Below are 5,886 nucleotides of genomic sequence, written 5' to 3'. Positions count from 1 at the left end.
TGTCTTTTTTATATTATACACTCAGAATTGAGTAACTTGCCTTGCCTTGTAACATGGAAATATGTCAATAATTGTAAGAAATTAAAGAGGATTTCTCTTTATAACATATCTTAAAAACTAAAACAGTCACATATTTTAGGAAAATGAATTTGTGCTACAAAGATACAAAATATAGAGTAACTAACCCAAACTCTTGACTATTTTTGCTATAACAGAAAACAAAAATGGGATAATTAAGTCATGTGTAATATCATTTTTATATCATAACCAGATTTTTTTTGTGCATGTTGTAATCCTGCTCTATGTATTTACATGAAGTGGAGAACATGGGGATTTAAGGAAGGAAAGGCAATAAGGTGCTTCTGATAGTATCAGCACATCCTGATGCTCCAGCGAATAATAGATACCGGAGTGTTAACAAGGTTGATTTCAATCTTCTCATCTCAAAAAGCAATCATTGTTTAAATAACACAACTTTCCCCCACTTCCCTATACTCAGTTCCCTAGTAACAAAGACAATCAGGCTAGCTAGTTAAAGAGAGAGCAAAGCCCATCTCCTTAGTGCTTTTCCCCTGGAATGAGGATGACTCAGGTGTCCTAGATAATTTATAAGAAGTCACTTTCCCAGTCAAAGGGTAAAGGAAACAGCTTAGGATAGCAAGTGACAGAAGAAACTGTGCCCCCCTGCTTTCCTTCTTATCAAAGACCCTTTTCAAGACATTCCATCTCACCACTGGGGTTGCAGCTATGGAAAGCCAAGTAAGAAAACAAGTCCATCAACTCCTACTCTGCCTCCATAGCACAATAAGAATGATGGAGACGCCCAAGGTTCTATCCACGTCAGCACCACTGCTAGGGGTCAGAGGAAGTCAGAAAATGAGTGGAAATTGGGGAGGTATTGATTATGCTAAGATATGTTATGTGAGTAAATTCAGTGAGGATTAATGTAAAAGTGTTTTAAAGAAGACAGTTGATTCAAATACAAATAGTTTGTAGCTTTCAATTTTAATGATCTCAGAAAAAATAAAAAAGCACTAAAATGAGTAAAAGGAGAAATTAACAAGTGTAATTTTTTTTTAAATTTGGAAGTGTTTAAATAAATTAGGGAAATATTGAAAACCACTCATTATTTTAAAATTCATATTAAAATTATAGGATATTTTTCCAACGAGGAACATTTCTAAAATCTATTCATATATGCTTTAAGTGGAAAATTTCAAAATAATTTAGGGATATTCCTAATAATTATACATCATTTTAAATTGTGTAAGAAATCTTTTGGCTGAGTTTGCATCTAACATATATTCACACATTGATTAAATTGCGAAAACATTTGGGGCTATGCATAATATCTGTACTAATATCCATAACACCAAGATTCTATTTTCATAGCCTTTCGTCTACACAGAATTTTATGTCATAGTGAAAGGGTACAGAATATTGATGTTGTAGGCAGATGTATAAGTACAAATTTAAGACATTTCAATACTTGGGATGTGTGACATGATGTATTTTGATGATAAATATAATATGCATAATCTGTAAGAAATGTAATTTGTATGGAAAATGTTCAGATTGATTTAAAGCCATGAGTTTCTTTCGATCATGGCCAACCCTCAGAGACCAGATCTTTATTTCATTTCCTGTAACAAATGTGAAAAAGAAAAAAAAAAGAAGTTAGATTTGCTTACTAGAGCAAAATGTTTGATTTTAATAACAAAAATTGGATTAGTGATAGGAGTAAATTCTCTTTTTTCCTTTTAATTGAGGTTAGACTACATTTTTATTATTACTTAGAAAATCAAACATTGAAAAACAACTATTTCTTAATCTTAATGATATTTAAACTTGCAGTTAAGAAAGATGGATACATAGTAGATTATGTAAGGTGGAGTAGAAGAATAGGTAGGTAGACAGATAAACGTTTAGAGTAAGTCGTGGGTGGTTGATGGATGGATAGATAGATGGGTGCATGCTGAACACATGAAAGAGTTAATATATAGATAGGGGATGGTAGGTTGGATGGATGTGTATATGAATAGATGCAGCATGGTCTATAGATAGGGAGTAGATGAAAGGGTATATAAATGCGATAAATGGGTAGGTGGCTGGATGTATAGGTGAGCAATGTGCAGATGAAGGTTTAGATACATGAGTGTGTGTTTGAATGGATGGATAATAGATTAGTTAATAGAATCGTATACATACCCCATGGAAAGATTAAACCTGGAACCACCCATACTTGTATACTATAGCAGGTTTCTTTTCTGTCAGGAGTAGAGAAGAGAAGCATAAAACACATATGAAAAAGTAAGAGATTTAAAGGAACCATGAAAAGATGTAATAATAAATGAGGTGCCATACGTTAGACTGCCATTGTTAATTGCTTCTCTGTGAAGTAGAGAGCGTATAAAAGGCAGAAGCGTGTTACTTCTTGCCCTCTTACTTCTGTCAGCATAGACTAATTTCATTGTCTCAGAACAAAAATGTAGCTGGTCCTTAAATCTTAGGGACCACTCAAGAACAAATATTTGAGAAGCCTGAAAGTCAGTTTCTTCTCAGCTGCAATATATTATAGAATACAATATATTAAATTTTTATTTGCCTTTCAGTTTATAAAAATGCTATTTGAAAATGTTGTAGCAATACACTAGAAACCTGTAAAAGGTTTAAAATCATTTTTATGTGAACTCTCATTTGGTAAAGCATGTGCACCTAACACTATGAATTCCCATGGTGTAGGTTTAGCCTCACTGACTGTGTTCTGCACCGTTGTTGCTGATGTTGTGTTCTTTTTCGTGACAGAAAAGGATTTGAGTTTCTTGTCTTGAGCACGATTAGAGAAATATTTACCATGCCAATCTTTTTCCTCCTTTTTCACGGAAAACACAGAAGCCAGGGTTCAGATGATGCTCATCTATTAAGATGCCTTAATGTAATTTGATAGAAAACACCTTTTGTCAAAACTTGACTCTCCACAAGGCTTCTGAAAAACACATTAATCAAGGAAAACTAACTTTATTTCCTTTAGTGCCCTAACAGAGCACACTATATTCACAGAATCTTAATCGTGTGTCACATCAGAGAAATTAAGAAAGAAAATGCAGAATTTAGAATCGTGACTGCACGAACATAAAACAAGCCCAGAAAGTCTGTTTGGTAAGGTTTGGACAGAGCCTATGGCATTTCATGAAATTTTTGTTTTACTTCCTCTTTGATCTATCACATCTTTTGTGTATATAAATGTTTTGGCTAGTTGCATTATGTGTACCATTTGTTGTCTTGTGGCTGTGGAGTGAAGAGGTAGTCAGAAGCCCTGGAACTGGAGTGATAGATGGTTGTAAATGGCTGTGTGGGTGCTGAGAATTGTATTAAAAATCTTGCCAAAAGCAGCTAGTATTCTCAACCACTGAGCCATCTTTCCGGCCTTGATATATGATAAGTCTTAAAGTCTCCTTTCTTTCTGGTGTTCTACCCTAACTTGGTCTTTATTAATACTTACTTATGATCTATCCTGTATAAAGCTTTGCAATTTCTTAATTTGGATGATTTATATCCTCTAACTTGGTAAGCACACATTTCTAATATGTGTTCGCCTCCATCAGACAGCCTGTGAATATGTTTTTATTAATGATCAATGTGGAAAAGTGCATCCCACTCTTGGCGATTCCATAATTACCTACACAGTGCCAGATTAAAACCAATCTGATCAAGCCTTCGGGTTTCCGCCTTAAGGTACTGTTCTGGCTACCTAATGGACTGTATACTGTAAGATTTAATGCTTTCCTCCCCAAGTTGCTTTACGTTATGGTATTTATCACAAGAAACTAAGCTGTTATATTGCTTTACAAGATTAAATGTTGCCAAGTAGCTGTTCCTGACTTCATCTCTCTATTTTGTGCTTGAAACTTTCTGCCCCAGGATTACTAATTTCTCCTTTCATTTCCTCTTTTCGTATTTTCCTGTCTTCCATGATTAAATTTGTGTCTATCTACACACAAAAGTACTTAACCTTCCAAAAGAATAGAAGCTCTATATAGACAAGAACTTGTTTACTGAAAAGACTCATGCCTAGCCAAGGATCTTATCTTGTCAGGACTTGCATGGAGAGTTTCATGTTGCTACATCAACAAATCCTCGAGTCCTGTGGGCCACTCTATTATTGGAGGCCTACCCTCAAGTACTCTAACCTGTACCCTGACAACCTGAAGCTATAACCCTTGGCCTTTGATGCTGAAGGCTCACATGGAGATGAAGTTCTCTTTCACCAAAGGGACCAATACATTCAACCCTGCCTGTCTTTGTGATTGCTGTGGGCCTACAGTGAAGATGCAATCAGAAGAGGAACTGCAGGTGAAGATACAATTAACACATCTTATATTAAAGTGTGCAAAACTCTCTGTAACCTAATTCATAATGACATTTATAGGGAACCATGATTCCAAGTCAGTTCTAGATTCTTACATTAAGGAATGTAGTCAACTCAAAAACATAGGAAATTGAACTCCAGCTTGTGAGTTTACAGAATGTACATGGGGCACAGAGAAAGATTTGAATTAGCATAAGCAAGTAGTCACCTGTGTAGACACTAACTAGATCTTGGGAAATAAATAGCTCTTTATTTCAGATCTATATCTTCTACAACATACATGTAAATGTATCAGAACTAATGTAGAATAAAATGCATTTTATTCTTTTTCATTTATTAAACTTTGTATTTATTCATGAGATTTGGTCAGTCTCAACAACCAGTTAGGTGACCTCAAACAAGCACATTTCTTAGCTCTAGACAATTTGTTAAATATAAATACCTACTCTAGTGAGCTACGGTATATCAGGTGTTTTACAACAATTAGCAAGCAAATATCACACAGAAGGAAAACAAAATGCTAACACAATTTTAGTTGGCATCAAGGGACTATTGTTCAGCAAAAAAATAAGGTATTACATCACATATTAATTCCACTTGCTAGCCTTTTAAATGTCAGTGCAAACGAATACTAATAATATGATGTGATATATTTGAACATGCCAAAACTCTGGAAAAATGTTGACTGTTTTCTCTACACTTTAGTTACAAGTGTAGTATATTTTTCCATGAAGACATCACTTATAGTGTTTGTGTATACAGAGATGAAGCTGGGTAAAAGAGTCTTTGTGTGAGTGTGTATGTGTGTAATAGTATATGCCTGTATGTGTGTGTGGTTTTAGTATATAAATTTAGTGTGTATGATTTTAGTATATAAATAGTGTGTGTATGGTTTTAGTATATAAATTTAGTAAATACAATGCTATCATGCTATATATGCATACTATTTGTGGAGAGAGGGGGGAAAGAAGGATTTAGAAAATGTCTCTTTATAATCGCCCTGTAACTAAACCTGTGGGGCATTTTCTTAATAAGTGATTGGTGTAGAAGGATCCAGCTCACTGAGACTAGTCACAGCCCTGAGGAGATGAGCCTGGGTTTAATGGGAAACTATAATAATCAAGCCAGTAAGGAGCATTCCTCTGGGGATTCTGCTTAAGTCCTGCTTCTAGGATCCTACCCTGCCTGAGTTCCTGCCCTGGATTTCCTCAGTAATGAACTGTTATCCAGAAATGAAAGAGTAAATAAACCTTTTCTCCTCAAGTTGCTTTTGATCTTGATGTTTTACTGCAGCAATAGAAAACTAATACAAGTTAATATTGATGTTTGTTATATTTTATAGTCAGAACTATAATACATAGAATCAATATAGCATTGTGTAACTTAACCCAGATTTAATTTTAGTTAGCCTAACCTATAGCTTTCAACCCCTACGCATGCACCCTTTATGTAACTATAACAAATGACCATACACAAGTGCATTAAAAATCTAAATATCCATTTGATAAAAATATATG

The sequence above is a fragment of the Microtus ochrogaster genome, chromosome 18, assembly GCF_000317375.1.
Source record: "Microtus ochrogaster isolate Prairie Vole_2 chromosome 18, MicOch1.0, whole genome shotgun sequence".
Taxonomy (NCBI): Eukaryota; Metazoa; Chordata; class Mammalia; order Rodentia; family Cricetidae; genus Microtus; species Microtus ochrogaster.
Note: the sequence above shows the minus strand (reverse complement) of the source record.